The sequence below is a fragment of the Magnolia sinica genome, chromosome 13 (assembly GCF_029962835.1).
Source record: "Magnolia sinica isolate HGM2019 chromosome 13, MsV1, whole genome shotgun sequence".
Lineage (NCBI taxonomy): Eukaryota > Viridiplantae > Streptophyta > Magnoliopsida > Magnoliales > Magnoliaceae > Magnolia > Magnolia sinica.
In genome coordinates, this window is record NC_080585.1 from 37,997,194 (window position 1) to 38,014,612 (window position 17,419).

Consider the following 17,419-nt stretch of genomic DNA (forward strand, 5'->3'; position numbering starts at 1 on the left):
TTATCCATATCTATGTTGAATCAATTGTTGATTATATCTTGTTTGGTGTAACTGCAAACTTCATTTTTTATGCGAGTAAAATATTCAGTTGTGTTCGCAATGTGCATCTAGATTGTTCAATTATATGAATATCAATTTGCATGTTATGGTATGCTTGAAACTTAAACTGTTCCTGGTTCTAGACAACCAGTGCCATTTGCCTAAATCTAGAAATCAAATGCCTAAAAAAATCTAGTTCTAGACAACCAGTGCCATTTGCCTAAATCTAGAAATCAAATGCCTTCTTTCTTCTTCTTCTTCTTCTTCTTCTTCTTCTTCTTAAGGTAAGATATGTTGTGTGCTTGTACCATTCCTAAACCCTGATCCCTCCCCTCGTTAAAGGCATTCCAACCGATAGAATTTCCTAGAGAGAAAATTGAGAGAAGAATGATACCAATTGTCCATTAGGGCCATCTGTAGATAATCTAAACCATTAATCATGTCCGGGGACTATCCTAATCATGGTGTCAAAGGGGTGATCAAATCCTTTCTACTCTTGTAGTTAGGCAAACAGTTGTACATAAGACATCCATCTTCAACATTGTGCGAAGTTCCCTGAGATCGCGTAAATACCGTTAAATCCTATGGGCCACCCATTCGTGCCTTTCAAAGTTGTATAAGAGTAGCCACAATGGATCTCCAATCATCCTGAATTCATGTTGAGGTAAGAATCCCTTGGCCCATAGGCCCAAATACACTTGACAATATGACTTTTAACACTTATATTGGTTGAAAATGGAACTTGGCACAACATAGGGATGCGATGAAGCATTATGACAAGTGGCGTAAATAGAATCTCTCAGCATGTAACGTCTTGATAACCACCATGCATGAGGAGCTCATACCTATGCATGAGGTGCATGAAGCCACTAAAGGAATATGGAACGCACCAGCTAATGCCTATGTGAAGAAGTCAGACGGTTAGGGCGACATAACTAGAGTTCCATGAGTATAATAAATCTATAAGATGCTACTTTGCTACTTCATCAAGGATCATCTAAAAAATGAGCAAATGATAGGTGGCCATAGTAACATCATGTGCAAATTGACAGAGAATCAAAAGATCATCATCATGCACTGTTCTTTGCCTGAGTTGTGGACCCCAGTCAAAAGGATTTTGAACCACACTAATTTTCTTATAATGCTCAGAGACTTTTGTGGCCATCTGATATGTAAGGTTGAAATGAATAACATTCAGCTAGATGAAGTCAAGGCCCTGGTAGTAAAGACCCACAAGTGAAAGGCTTCTTGGAGACAATTAAAAGGTTGCAAAAAGGCAAAGAAGAACAATTGAGAGCATAAATCCACGATACCTTCTAATCCTGAGGAGAAGGGAAGAAAACACAGAAGATGTCCAACGTCATTTCCGACCATTATACCTGTCTGTGTACCAATAAAAAGACAGTACTGAAAGTGCCCTTGTTTGTCAATATACATGTGTTAAGTCTGTCAGTCAAGTGAGCCCTAAGATGAAGACATCAAGACCAAGACTCTTCAAAGATGAAGGCACATGCTCATGCTCAATAGGTAAATTATAGCCTCATCAACCCACAACAAACCCTAACAGGTAAATGCCCCCACAAAAATACCCAACTTACCCTAAAAACTATTTCAAAACATTGTCTGGTAAGTTTGAGTAAAGTGCACCTTGAGTATTACGAGAAGAAAGAAACAAAATAGAAAAAAAATTACAAGTCCTTGTCGAGTGCATCGAACTGCAATCGAGGACATCTTCAATGCCAACCATTCGATTGCATCGAATACACGTCCATACTCTCCAGCAACAAAATGAAAGAAATGCTGGAATTATCGATTACTCGAATGTTATTCGATGCCATCGATACTTATGGTTCGATGACATCGAATGGCATTCGATCGCATTGACCTTGGACTTACTTCTTCCAAAATCCAAAATACTCTAAGTGCTCCTCGATGACATCAAACCCTTCTCGATGGCATCGAGAGTAAGTTATCAATGGCATCGAAGTCTATTTGATGGCATCGAAACTAACTGCAGTTTGTCCAGCAAGTTTTCAAAGAAAATCTTCTTTTCTTCGAGCTCATCGAAGACCGTTCGATGGCATCGAAATTCAAATTTTGATGGGTTGAAGGTCTATTCGATGGCATCAAACAAGGGACAAAACTGTCCAGCAACCTTTGTGTATTTTTAAAAAGAAATCTTGATGGCATTGAGACATCCGTCGATGGCATCGAAGTGCACATCGATGGCATCGAAGTGCACGTCGATGACCTCGAAGGATGCTCGATGAGAACGTTCAGAATCTGCCCTACATCAATTTGAAAATCAAGGGTAGGTAGTTGATGCAATCGAAGAAGGTTCGATGGCATCGACAATGTTAGAATTCTGCCCGTTTTTTAACCGTTGGGATTTCAACTTTATAAATACACTAGTGTTGCTTCTTGGATAAGTAGCTAGAATTTGAGAGAGTTTGAGAGAGTTGCTTCAAGATATTATACCCTCATCCTCATTCCCTCTTTCTCATTAGAGTTCATCATTCAATCTTGGCATAAGCATTAACTCATCATCTTAAGTGCTTAGATTGAATTATGAACTCTAACATTCATTGAGTTTCCAATTGACCTCTTCGAAGTTAAATCCTAGTATTGGAACTCTCGAATGCATAGCTCATGGGAACCTTCTCTATGTGTATTTAAGATCATATCATATGAATAGAGAAGAACAAAACCCTAAACCTCACAACCTCAGAGCATTGATCGATGCATCAAAAGCGGTTGCGGTTCAAGGGAGCTGAAGACTCTTCATCATCATTGAAGATCTTCACACGTGTGAGAAAGGGGCGCACTCACTTATTTGTAAGTATACAGAGTCTGTCGAGTCTAAAACCCTTTCCTTGTGTAGGATTGGGATTCAAAGTTTGAGTGACAAACTCACCAAGACCTCTTTGTAGGCCTCCGATGGGAGAATACGTGGTCCTTGTGTAGGACGAGTGGCCTTGTGTAGGCTCCCAGTTGTGTCCTTGTGTAGGCACTTAAGGGAACCTTGTGTAGGTCCCTTAGGTAACCTTGCGTAGGTTGTGAAGGTTCATGGTTAACCTAATTTAAAACCATTGGATAGTGAAATCTAGTACACTCTAAGAGAGAGTGCATTCATCGGGAGTGTAGTAGGCAAGTAGCCTAACCACTATATATGATTGTGTTTGGGATTGTTTTTTGTGCTTTGTTCTAATTATGCCATTGTTTATCAAATGATTCTTATGATGCATGATTTAGTTATTGCATAAGTATTGATAAAGATCACATCCCACATACTATCGTATAAAGTATCCTTAATAGGCTTGTTCTTCATATGAAAACCTTGTGTAAGCCTATGTGATTTGGACCCTCTATTGGCTTGGAAGCCATAGAGTTACTTTGCCTTACTCTTTCATTAAAAGTTAGGCATCGTTTGTTCTTATTAGAAAATAATTTTTGAAAAGTCTTATTCACCCCCCTCTAGGACATTTGGACATACTTCACACTTCAGTAATAACGGTTCTACCGCAATTTCAAGTACTTCCAATGTCACCTGATGTTTTGTTTCCAGACGTTTGTTCTAAAATCTTTTTTGTTGATACTTAATCTAACAAGTGGATTTAAGTTAGGGGACAACAAAGAGCTTAACATGAGGTTGCAAAGGACTTGAGGAATTCTGGCTTGTAGCCATGGGGAGTCACAAGGTGTACATGGGAAATAACGCTGCTGAAGATGTTTTAGGGATTAACATTTACCATCTTTGTACTTGTGTTGGACGAACAATATTCCTTCGTGATACTGCGTATACACCAAAGATTGATTTCTATTTTTGGATTGTTAGGATATTTGAGGTTGGATGATCTTAGGAAAGAAGAAACGAGGAGAGAGAGAGAGAGAGAGAGTTTTGAAGGAAAAATTTCATGTGTGTATTTAGGTCCTAAGACTGTAACGCACTCTTTTATAATAATGTTATAGCACAAATACATACTCCGGAGAACCGAGCATGATGTGCATGCACACATCTAAAGACCCATACATATAAAATACCCCCTCAAGTTGGAGCATAGGTGTTGATCATGCCCAACTTGCCGGTGATACGATGAAGAGCATCTCGACTGAGAGGTTTAGTGAGAACATTGGCTAAATGCTTGCTAGAGAGCACAAAAGGGGTTACAATTTCCTTGTTAGCAGCTTTCTCCCTAATAAAATGACAATCAATCTCAATGTGCTTCGTGCACTCATGAAACACTGGATTGCTTGAGATGTGGATGGTAGCTTGATTGTCAAAATGCAAGAGGGAGAACAGCCAAGTTCCCGGAGAAGGGTGTGAAGTTAAACTAGTTCATATGTTGCATGGGCCATTGCCCTATACTCGGCTTCGACAGAAGATCTTACTACAATGGACTGATTATTGCTCTTCCAAGTGACATGATTTCTACCATGAAATGTACAATACCTTGATGTAGATCACCTATCATGTAAGCTACTAGCACAATTAGCATCGAAGTAGTCGGAAAGATGGAGATGACCATGTGGTTGAAACAATAAACCTTTACCGGAGCAGATTTGAGATATCGAAGGATACGATACACTGCAATCAGATGTGTTGTATGAGGAGCATGCATGAATTGACCAACAATGCCCACAACATAGGATATGTGATGCAGGACATGAAATTCAAGTATGATGTGCAAGATTTTCAGGCTTTAAATCACACTAGTTCAGAAACAATTACACAAAATTCAACATCCCACACAAAAGTTCAAACACTCAATCAAGGGGAATCTTATGCAGATCCAAGCCTACACATACTAGGGCCAGATCAATCAAAATTATAAACCAAACAAGAATCAAAGGAGGGTAAATTCATCCTCACATGCACAAAAATAATTCCCCCAATCCAAAAGATTCAGAAATTTCAATTCCAGGAAACCTAAGGTTGAAGAAGGGCATGAAATTAGGGATTTGAATAATTTAGGGTTAGGTTTAGGGATTTTGGGTGAAAGTGGAGTGAAAGAGAGGAGAGAGACGAACCAGAGAAGTACTGCACATGTGGACAGCAACAATGGCCCAAATACACGTGCGTGTGATCCCGGCCGCACGTGTGTGGGGCCCACTATTTAGAAAAAGGTCAGCTTGGCCTTGGTCAGCTAGGGGTGGACTCCAAAACCCTTAAATATCAGCTCGATCCAATGCACGATTTGTGCGTGGTGCTCCGCCGAAGTTTCAGCCCTCTTGTAGGGCCAGATTCTGGAAATCTGCTATAGAGCGAAAAATGGCTGCAATAGAGGATGAATTTGAAGCGTAGATGATTGTACGAGAAGAGAAATATGGCTGGAAGAAGGTGGGGGCGAATCGGGATAGGTGTGGCTTCGCACCACAATAGTTTGTCCTTCGAGGAAGGGAGGGTTTCACACCCAATTGAATCTCCATAACTCAGAAATTTAGAAGAGCAGAAAAATGCAAAATTTTTATTAATCTTCAATGAGAAAAAAAATTACAATGGGTGCCTATTTATAATAAAACCCTATGCCCCAAAACTCGCGCCATGTGCGCAACCTATTACTTGGAGACAAAGTAATAAAAAATAACAACTAATCCAAGTAATCTAAACCGCCCATGATACTCCTAATAACAATAATAAGCAAAACCCAAAGTACTAGATTAATTAGAATAGTGGGTCACAATCACGAAAACCCATGGTGTGATTCACATGACTATAGGGTCCACTCCAACAAATCAAAACGCAGTTCTCAAACTAGGAGGCCCTCCCTGGACATCGTTATTGATCCAAATCGATGGTGGGGCCCTCCTCCTCGCATACATGCGTGGGGGGGGGGGGGGCATGCGTGTGCGCGAGATGTCCCCATCAATTCTCCCCGGTTGCGAAGGTTTCGCCACTGGCGAAATAAAACTCCTAAACCGCTTCGAGATGTCAGGATCAAGTCTCTGAAGCTCCTCAGTGAGCCACGTGCTGTCTGAAGCTGGGCGTGACTTCCACTTTACCAAGAATTTTTTAAATCCGCCGTACGACATCGATACTATCTGATGGTCCAGAATATCCTCTATATCCTCTTTGAATGTGGGAAGGATAGGTATGGGAGATAGAGGCTGGGAAGATGGGTCGAGAGGGGGCCATGGATCAAGGGAAAGGTCTGGTGAATCAGGATGGTTAGGTGAAAAGCCGGACAATGTATCAGTGGTCCCCTAAAATGCAACTAGATCCTCCACATTGAATGTGAAACTAATTCCCATGGAAGGTGGAAGATCTACCACATACGCATTGAGACCATTTCATTTTATAAATTTAAATGGTCCAGTGCTACACACGTGTAATTTATGAACAACTCCCTGAAGGTACCGCTCTGGCCTAATACGAACCATCACACAGTCTACTACATTGAATTCCTTGAATCGCTTATGTTGGTCTGTAGAAATTTTGTAATGTTCATTATTAGTAGTAATCTTTCACCTGATTTCTTGATGCAATGAGTGAATGTGATGCGCAAAAGACTCTACAGACTCTAATGGCCTATGGGACAGTGACATAGGGACAAGATCAATAGGTTTCCTAGGTTTATAACTAGTAATGACTTCAAAAGAACTTAGACCTGTGGACCTATCAACAGAACTATTAAACGCAAACTTGGCTATAGGTAGTACGGTGTTCCACGTCCTAGTGTGCTATATATCCCTCATAGGGGAAAACTCATTTGGTAGATCATCAGGAAAGACATCACGAAATTCATCCACTACCAGAATGGCCTCAATGGGTAACTCTACACTAGCCTTTAGTACACTCTCTCTAGCCACAAGGTCGTACATGTTGTACCACTCAAAATACTGGTCCATGTCTGCCAACTAATTTAAAAAAGCTTTAGGGTCCAAGTGGTCATCAAACATGGGGGCATCTACTCTAAATCTTTTCAGAAGTTGCACATCAGGGTCATAGTGGTCTCGATGTCCTTCACGAGGTGCGTGCACGGGTGCGCGCCCATAACCGATTCCTTGGTCACCTCTATTCCTTAGTCTATCCTCCTGACCACCTGCCTGAGATTGGACATCTTCCCCAATAGTGGGGTCTGCCCTGGTGGAGGTCTCTAGTTGGGTAATGCGCACATCAAGCTGCTTGAAGTATTGGTCCATACATTGTTCCAAGCGCTTACCCAAAGACTCAAACTACTAGGTCAGCTTGTTCATTGACTCTTGCAATTGCTCCATGTTTAGTGTAGGGTGCAAGCCAAAACCACGACTCGTACGTGTGGGTATACAACTACTAACTCAACTTAAGAACCTTCTAATACGACTATATGCACCTAGATGGGACTAAATGCTCTTATAGGACTCTATATGGGGAAAATGACACAATACTACTCAATTTCTAGCAACTTATCTACCCAAAGAATCTGTCAACAGAAAATCCAACAAAGAGATATGGGGATTTTCTGATAGCAGAAAATTCAGCAGCTTATATCAGGAATTATGGACCTCTAAACAGATCTATATGATGATACTTGATGCATGATGGACACAAATAAACTAAACCCTAAACATACAATGCATTCCCCTATAAAAACCTTGTTCTCTGATACCAAATTTGATGCAAGACATGAAATTCAAGTATGATGTACAAGATTTTCAGGCTTTAGATCACACTAGTTTGGAAACAATTACACAAAATTCCACATCCCACACAAAAGTTCAAACACTCAATCAAGGGGAATCTTATGCGGATCCAGGCCTACTCAAGATAGGGCCGGATCAATCAAAATTATAGACCAAACAAGAATCAGAGGGTAAATTCATCCTCACATGCACAGAAATAATTCCCCCAATTCAAATGATTCAGAAATTTCAATTCGGGGAACCCTAAGATTGAAGAAAGGGCATAAAATTGGGGATTTGAATAATTTAGGGTTAGGTTTAGGGATTTTAGGTAAAAGAGGAGTGAAAGAGAGGAGAGAGACGAACCGGAGAAGTACCGCACATGTGGACAGCAACAATGGCTCAGACGCACATGCATGTGATCCCGGCCGCATGTGTGTGGGGCCCACTGTTCAGAAAAATGCCAGCTTGGCCCTGGTTGGCCAAGGGTGGACTCTAAAACCCTCAAATATCAGCTTGATCCGATGCACAGTTTGTGCGTGGTGCTTCGCCGAAGTTTCAACCCTTCTGCAAGGCTAGATTCTAGAAATTTGCTGTAGAGAGAAAAACGGCTGTAATAAAGGATGGATTTGAAGCGTAGATAATTGTAGGAGGAGAAATATGGCTAGAAGAAGGTGGGGGAGAATCGGGATAGGTGTGGCTTCGCACCACGGTAGTCAACCCTTCGAGGAAAGAAGGGTTTCACACCCAATTGAATCTCCACAATTCAGAAATTTAGATGAGCAGTAAAATGCAGAAATTTTTATTAATCTTCAATGAGAAAAAAAGACTACAAGGGTTGCCTATTTATAATAAAACCCTATACTCCAAAACTCACGCCATATGCGCAACCTATTACTTGAAGATGAAGTAATAAAAAAAATAACAACTAATCAAAGCAATCTAAACCATCCATGATAATCCTAATAATAATAATAAGTAAAACCCAAAGTACTAGATTAATTAGAATAGTGGGCCACGATCATGAGAACCCATGGTGGGATTCACATGACTATCGGGTCTACTCCAACGAACCAAAACGCAGTCCTCTAACTAGGAGGCTCTCCTTATACGTCATCATCAATCCAGATCGAAGGTGGGGCCCTCCTCCTCGCGTACGTGTGCGAGATGTCCTCATCAGTATGTCTAGCGAGGTAATAGTTAAATAGATAAGTCAACCAACCAACCGACCAACGATACATCCTAGGATCTGAGAGGAGTTCACCGTCATCAGGGGTGATTTTTTTGGTATTGTTCGTCGGCATAGCAGTGGGATTGCATCCAAGCATCCTCGGTCTTGGAGGGAAGATAAAGCGTGCATTTCCTCTGAGAGAGCACAACTTCGATCTTTAATCGAGCAACTTCAATTTGTAGGAAATACCGGAGAGTCCCAAGGTCTTTAATCTCAAACCGAGTCTTGAGAAAGGATTTAACAGCCACCATACCTTCAGTATCACTACCAAATAAAACAATGTCATCAACGTAGACATAAGCATCATAATTGGGCCGTTGACAAATTGAAAGAGAGTGATCCGCATGGCTTCGAACAAATCTAAACTCAAGGAGAGCATGACTAAATTTATCAAACCAAGCCCGTGGGGATTGTTTAAGGCTATAGATGGACTTTTTCAATCGACAAACTAGTGAAGTATTTGATGCATATAAACTTCCTTAACGAGGTCACCACGCAAGAAAGCATTCTTCACATACAATTGGAAGAGAGGCAAAGACATTTTTATAGCCAAAGAAATCACTACTCAAACAGTGTTGATTTTTACCATAGGAGAACATTTCAAAGTAATCACGCCATAGGTTTGATATAACCCTTGGCGATCAACCATGCCTTATTATAGTCAACTAAATAAACTCCCGGGTATTGTGCTTCTCAAGAGCTTGCATTTCTTCCATCATAGCCTGAGTCTAGTCATAGCTGCTCATGGCTTCCTTCAAAGTACGAGGGATATCCAACGAGGATATGGTAGCTGCAAAAGATTGGAAGGAGGGTGAAAAAGGTTAATAAGAAACAAAGCCACCAATGGGATGTTTCATATAGGAGCGAGAAGATTTTCGCAAGGCAATGGCAAGATCATCATAAGATGAAGGGTGAAAGATAGTACCTGGGCTATCAGCCAAAGCAGATGGGATGATAAGTGGCTGAGTAGTGGAGGATTTAATCCGTCGATGTTACACCAGAACGGGCTTAGGGGACACAGGTGATGTAGGAGGATCATCGGGACAAGAGACAGGAAGAGGTATAGAGTTAAGCTTCCCCTTATGAATAAGAGGCTTGCAAAGTGATTGCCCTTCATCAAAAAAATAAGGAATCTCTTCAAAGAAGATCACTTATACTGAGACGTATCTCTTCCAAGTCAGGGGGTTATAATATTTGTACCCCTTTGAGATTGAGAGTACCATAAGAAGACATTTTTAATAGCTCAATGACTTGTCATTGCTACCATCAAGGACTTGAACAAAGCACATACATCCAAAGACTTTAGAAGGTAAGGAAAAAGGTTTATCATGAGGATGCAAATTTGAAAAGAGGATTTACATGACAATATTCGAGATGTTATGCAATTAATAAGAAATGTAGCAATAAGCAAAGCATCGTCCCAAAACTGTTTAGAAATATTCATGCCAAGTAGGAGGGCACATGTTACTTAAAGAAGATGATGGTTCTTTCATTCAGCCACACCATTTTGTTGAGGGGTTCATGAACATGAAGTACTGGATAATATACTATGATCGTACAACAAGGCGAAAAAGGCATTCGACATATACTCGCCCCCTTTGTCAGAATGTAGAGTTTTAATAAGACACTAAAACTAAGTGACTACTTGTTTAAAAAAAAATTGAATATATCAAACAACAATGTTTGGATTTGAGAAGATGAACCCAAGTCATTCGAGAGAAATCATCAATAAAGGTAACAAAATACTTATATCCGAAAAGATATAATAGGTATAGGGCCCCAAACATCAGAATGAACAAGTTCAAATGGTCTGGATTTCCTGTCAAATAAACTAAGAGGAAATACGGCTCGGTGATGTTTGGAGAACTCCTGAGTCTCACAACAGGGGTTTAGTTACAGATATTGAAGGAAACAAAAGTTTTAACTTAGACAGTGATGGATGTTCTTAGCGACAATGCCATCCAGAGACAGACTCTTGACCTACGGCCAGATCATTAGATGTCATCACAGGTGCATCATCATGGAAACAGACTCCTCCACGTTTATGGCCCCACTAATAATATGCTTTGTTCGTAGGTCCTAAAACACAGTGAGAAGGAAAGAAAGTTACTGAAAAATTTAAAAATTTTGTAAGAGAACTAACAGATAAGAGATTATGAGGAAATCTGGGAATATGTAGGACTAATGATAGCTAGAGGTGTACACGAACCGAGCTAGTTTGGTTAGCTCACTCGACTTGACTCAAAAAAGCTCGATTCGACTTGGTTCGAAGATGAGTTCAAGCTGAGTCGAGCTGATTTTTTGAGCTCAAAAAATGAGTTCGAGCTGGCTCCAGCTCGACTCGACTCGGATCGAACCCAGCTCGAATCAAACTCGGATCGAACTAGTTCGGTAACTCGGTTACTTTGATATTGATGTTACTCACCAAGTGTTTGATGAAATGACTCAAAGAAGTGTGGCTGGTGGCAAGGAAGGTATGTATATGAAACCAACACCCTTTTTTTCTTGATTTTTATGTTACTTAAAAGGTGTTTGATAAAATACCCGTAAAACCATTACTGTTATCTTAAATACAGTGAGATTTTAAAGGTGCAGTCCAGGTGTTTGTGAAAATGCTGCAATGGCGAACTCGGTTCGATCTTGGCTCGAACTAGCCCGAGCTGCTAACAGAACCGAGCCAAGTTGGCCAGTCAAGCTCGAGGACCGAGCCGAGTTTGAGCTGATGTCAGCTAGTGGCCAAGCCGAATTGAGCTGAGGCCAGCTCGACTCGGTTCGACTCAATGTACACCCCTAATGATAGTTGTATGGTGGGAGAGAGAGAGAGAGAGAGAGAGAGAGAGAGAGAGAGAGAGAGAGAGAGAGAGATGGAACCAAATTCCAATATTGAAGTTTGGTTTCCATCTGTAATAGTGACAAAGTGAGACTGACTTGAAGGAAAATAAGAGCTAAACAAATAGGGATTACTAGTCATATGCGATGTGGTTCCAACGTCAATGGCCCAGGAAGAAGAAGGGAAAGGCACATGCAGGGCAATACCTGATTGCGCTGTAACAACTCTAGAAGTATCAGGAACATCACTAACATGCAATCTCATCAAGGTCTCATAGGCCTTACGCGACAAGAGAACAGAGTCACTTGAAGAAGGCTTCTTAAGAGTAGTCATCTGTGGAGACTTCTCAAAAACACCGAGACACTACTAGCCAAGGATGCACTAGCCCATGAGGGACGTCCATCGAGCTCCCAGCATTGATCAACGATGTGATGTGTGCTCCCACAATGTGAATAAGTGCGGGGTCTGTCACAACCACGTCCTCGTTCACTACGACCATGACTGTCGTGACCACCAAGCTCACTTTCACAACCCTTGCCTTGATTACTAGGCCCAGTACCTCATGTCGACGCTCTAAGTCGATGGTTAAAAGAGGGATGGTCTCCAACTGCATATGCAAATCGATCAGGAGGGACGAATGTAACGGTGGATGAGGTTGTAACCTTCTGATACATAGCATAAATAACGGTCAGAGAAGGAAGAGGATCCATAACTATAATCTATTCCCGAACACCGTGATACTCAAGTGTTCGAAATATCAGTATCGCACCCTTGGGATATATCGTTTGTATCGCATAATTTATTGCACTTTTTGGGAAACATGGGGAAACATTCTGAAAATGGTTGAATTTTTCAATGAAACTTCAAGGATTGTTAAAAAAGACCTTAAATACACACTTTTAAATCATAACATCTCAAAAAAATGTGCACATAATAGGTTTCCTTTGTATAGGGTCCTAAGCTATCTGCCGTCTAACTAAATTAATGCAATTATATTCAAACGTTCTTGCCAACTCATTTTAGGGCATGGGCCCACAAATAAAGCAAATCCAATTCTTAGGTGGACCACACCACAAGAAAAAATGGGCATGATGGACGTTTAATCCTCACTGTTTCATGTCGTGTGGCCCACTTGAGCTTTGGATCTTCTTGATTTTTGGGCTCATGCCTTAATATGCTCTGGAAAATGGATGAATGGAGTGAATTTCTCTCAAACATCGTGGTGGGCCCCACCATGAGCCCCACAGACCGTCCGTCTCTTGCTAGGTCCCGGCGGACACGGATTGCTTACTGATGTCGTCAGTAGTCAATAGCCTCTGGATGGTGGTCTATAGGCCCCACCAAAATGTATGTTTTTAATCTACTTTGTTCATCCATTTTCCCAGATAATTTTATACCATAATTCAAAAATTAGGCAGATTCAAATCTCATGTGGACCACACCACAAGAAACAGTGGTAATTGAATGCCCACCATTACAAACTTCTCAAGGCCAAAAAAGTTTTGGATGCAGTTGATATTTTTGTTTTCACTTCATCCAGGTCTTTGTGACATGATCAACAAGTTGGATGGCAAATAAACATTACAATGGGCCCTAGGAAGTTTTTAATGGTGTTCGTTCAATCACAATCATTTTCTTGTTATGTGGTCCACTTGAGATTTGGATTTGCCTCATTTTTTGGATCATGGCGTAAAATAACATGAAAAAATAGATTCGTGGCATGGATATAACACATGCATCATGGTGGGGCCCACAAAGCACTGTCTAGTAGCCACCTCAAGTCAGTAGGCAATCCATGTCCGAGCGCGGTTTTGGTGGACCCGGATCCACTAAGGTCGATGGATCCGTAACTATGGGGCCCACTTTGATGTATGTGTATTACATCCACATCATCCATACACTTTTACAACTCATTTTAGGGCTTGATCCCAAAAATGAAGTAGATCCAAGTCTTAGGTGGACCATACCACAGGAAATAGTCTTAATTGAATCCTCACCATTATAAATTTCATAGGGGGCAACAGAATACTTATTTGTCATCCAAACTGTTGATAACGTCACAAAAGCCCAGATGAAGAGACCACACAAATATTAGTTTGATCCAAAACCTTTTTGGCCCATGAGAAATTTTTAATGGTCGATTACCACTGTTTCATGTATTATGTCCCACCTGAGATTTGAATCTGCTTCATTTTTGGGATTATGCCTAAAATGAGTATTTAAAACCGATGGACGGCGTGGATGTAACGAACATACATCAGGGTGGGTCCCGCAGTCAAGGATCCCACCCACCTCGTTGGATCCACGCCCGTCCTAATGTGGGTAGTACCTAATCTGCGGCCTACACGAAACATCCGTGTGAATGGGACCCTGCCATCATGGTCCCACCTTGATGTATGTGTTGTATCCACACTGTTCATCCATTCGGAGAGATGATTTTTGGGCTTGATTCAAATAATGACACCGATCCAAAGCTCAAGTGGACCCCACCACAGAAAACAGTGGGGACAATGATGCCCACTGTTGAAACTATTTCTGGGGGCCACCATGATGTTTATTTGAGATCCAACCTGTTCATAAGTTCAAATAGATATGGAAGAAGGGAAAACACAAATATCAGCTTGATCGAAACTTCTATTGGCCCACAAAGTTTTTAATGGTAGACGTTCAATCCCCACTGTTTTCTGTGGTGGGGTCCACTTGAGATTTTGATTTGTCTCATTCTGTCTCATGAGCTAAAGTGATCTATCCAAATGGATGGACGGAATGGATATACAAAACATAATCAAGGTGGGCCCCACTATAAGGGCTACACCATCTTTGGTGGAGCCGAATCGCACCAAATCCAGGGGCACGGATTAGGTGTTACCCGGGTAATACCTCAATCAATTTTACCCTTATTGTAGGGCCCACCTTGATTATATGCAATGTTTTAAATATCGACAATATCGGCTGATATATCCCATGATATCTCTTATATCCCACCTGTGGGATACGAAACGCACAGGTAGTGCCAATATATCCCACATGTTCAATCTGATGAGCATTTTCAATTTATGATCCTTTTTTTGTTGAAATTATGTTAAATCAGTGTCAAATGGTTACAAATTCATTGGTTCTTCATGTTTTGCATGAAAAATCATGGAGTTGGAGCTCTAATTTCGATATCCATTGGTTCTTCAACTAGCTATCAATCGAGACTAATTTGTATTTGATGAAATAACCATCACATACATTCTAATTCCAAATTTTGAGTGTAGGTGGTCTTATTTGGGAAATTTTGGAGAAAATTCAAAATTTCCCCAATTTATCCTAAATTACTTGCAATGGTGCACTCCAAACATGAAATCAAGCATGTATGAGGGTTCATCTATTGATTTGTTAAGTTCTCATTAATTTTCAAACAATAAAAATCTTTTTTAATTAAAAAATTCAAAATTTCCCCTCAACCAGCAGTCAATCAAGACTAATTTCAAAATACTTAGGAGTGTTTGACGAAATGATCATCACGCTCTAAATGTTATGCAATCAATTTTAATATAGTTGCATTAGTTCAGTCAGACAATGATGCAAGACGTGAAATTTAAATATGATATGTAAGATTTCAGGCTTAAGATCATACTAATTTAGAACAATCACAGAAATTCCACATCCCACATAAGATCAAGCATTCAACAAGGGGAATCTACGAAAGTCCAAGCCTACACATGTTAGGGCTGGATCAATTAAAAATTATAGACCAAACAATGCTCAAAGGAGAGTAGATTCATCCACACATGCAAAGGATTATTTCCCAATCCAAGGGATTCACATGTTTCAATTCGGGAAAACCTAGGGTTCCAAAAGTGGAATAGAATTTAGGATTTACGATCTAGGGTTAGGGTTAGGGAAATAAGGCTAGAAAGGAGTGAAATAGAGGAGAGACAAACCGGGATAATCCACACGTGTGGACAGCAGCTGGGTCCAAACACACGTGTGTGATCCTGCCCGCACGTGTGTGGGGCCCACAAACCCAAAAAGTGACAGCTTGGGTCTGGTCAACCAGGGGTAGGCCACACACACACTAAATTTCAGATTGATCCGACGTTCGGTCTGTGCACGGTGCTCCGCTGAAGTTTCAGCCCTCCTGCAAGGCCTGATTCTGCAAATTTGTTGTAGAGGAAGGATTAGCTGCAAAAGGGGGTGGATTTGAAGTGTGGATGGCTGTGGGTAGGGCTAAAAGTCGGGCGGGTTGGGTCGGGTTGGTGCTCAACCCTAGCCCAACCCAAGGTTCTTGTACCTCAACCCTAACCCAACCTTGGGTTGGGAAGTCTCAACCCAAGCCCAACCCAAGCAGGTTCGGTCAGGTTGGTCGGGTAGATACATGCTAATATTTTAATGATGGCATTAGTTTATTATATTTCAATACAAGTTATTTTTTATATCTATAATTTTATTAATCATATACGTACTTATTTATCATAAAGAACTTCATTTATTCTAAACAAACAAGCTAAAATATAGGACAACTACACATTTAAAAGTCGTGTTGTGTAGCACACAATCTATTTGGGAGAGAGAAATCCAGCATTTCTTGTTAGCTTGAGTCATCGAAAATGATGTGGACCAATGAGACCCGACAACACTGAAATTTCCTATGTCTTCAACACATACGATCCACACTCAATTATAATCTATAAGTAACTTATATATTGATCGGGTTCGGGTTGGGTCAGGCAACCCAAGACCTCAACCAGAGCCCGACCCAAGTTTTATCGGGTTGGTGTTCGTATAGCCCAAGCATGAGATCAGACTCAATACATCCTGCCCAAGCCCAACCCAACGTCAGGTCGGTCAGAGGTTGGTCGGGTTCAACCCACCCAACTTTCATCCCTAGTTGTGGTAGATGATGAATATTGATGGTAGGAGATGGGGGCGATTTGAGATGGGTGTGGCTTCGCACCACGGTAGTTAGCCCTTCGAAAAAGGGAGGATTTCGCATCCAATTGGATTTCCATAACTCAAAGAATTAGAAAAGCAGGAAAACGCAGAATTTTATTCATAATATTCAATGAGAAAAAACCTACAAGGGGTTGCCTATTTATAAGAAAACCCTATACCTCAAAAGCCGCGCCATGTGCGCACACTATTACTTAGAGATGAAGTAACAAAAATAACAACTAATCAATACAATCTAAACTATTCATGATGTTCCTAATAACAATAATAAGCAAAACTCAAAGTCCTATATCATCTAGAGTAGTGGGCCACGATCATGAGATCCAATGGTGGGATCCGCATGATGATCGGGTCCACTCCAAGGAACCAAAATACAGTCCTCTAACTAGGAGGCCCTCCATGGATATCGTCATCGATCCAGATCGATGGTGGGGCCCTCCTCCTCCTTGCGTAGGTGCGTGGGGAAGGGGGGGGCGTGCGTATGCGCAAGATGTCCTCATCAGACAGCGCATAACTTAAGACCCTATACAAGTAACCTACTATATACACTTCTTTTTTGAGATGTTATAATTTAAAAGTGTATATTAAGGTCTTTTTAACAATCCCTGAAGCTTCATTAAAAAAATCAACAATTTTTCCAATGTTTCCCAAAATATGAGATAAATTACCTGATACAAACGATATATCCCATGAGATAACATATACATATATGTATCCCAAGGATGTGATACGTAACATGATACCGATATTTCGAACATTGATTGTGCCCATCCCACAATGTG

General features: G+C 40.9%; 1 protein-coding gene across 4 annotated transcripts in view; it reads left to right on the forward strand.

The window, feature by feature from the left end:
- Window positions 1–17,419, forward strand: part of LOC131223612 (uncharacterized) — a 59,599-nt gene that overhangs the window by 21,433 nt on the left and 20,747 nt on the right. The window lies entirely within an intron of this gene.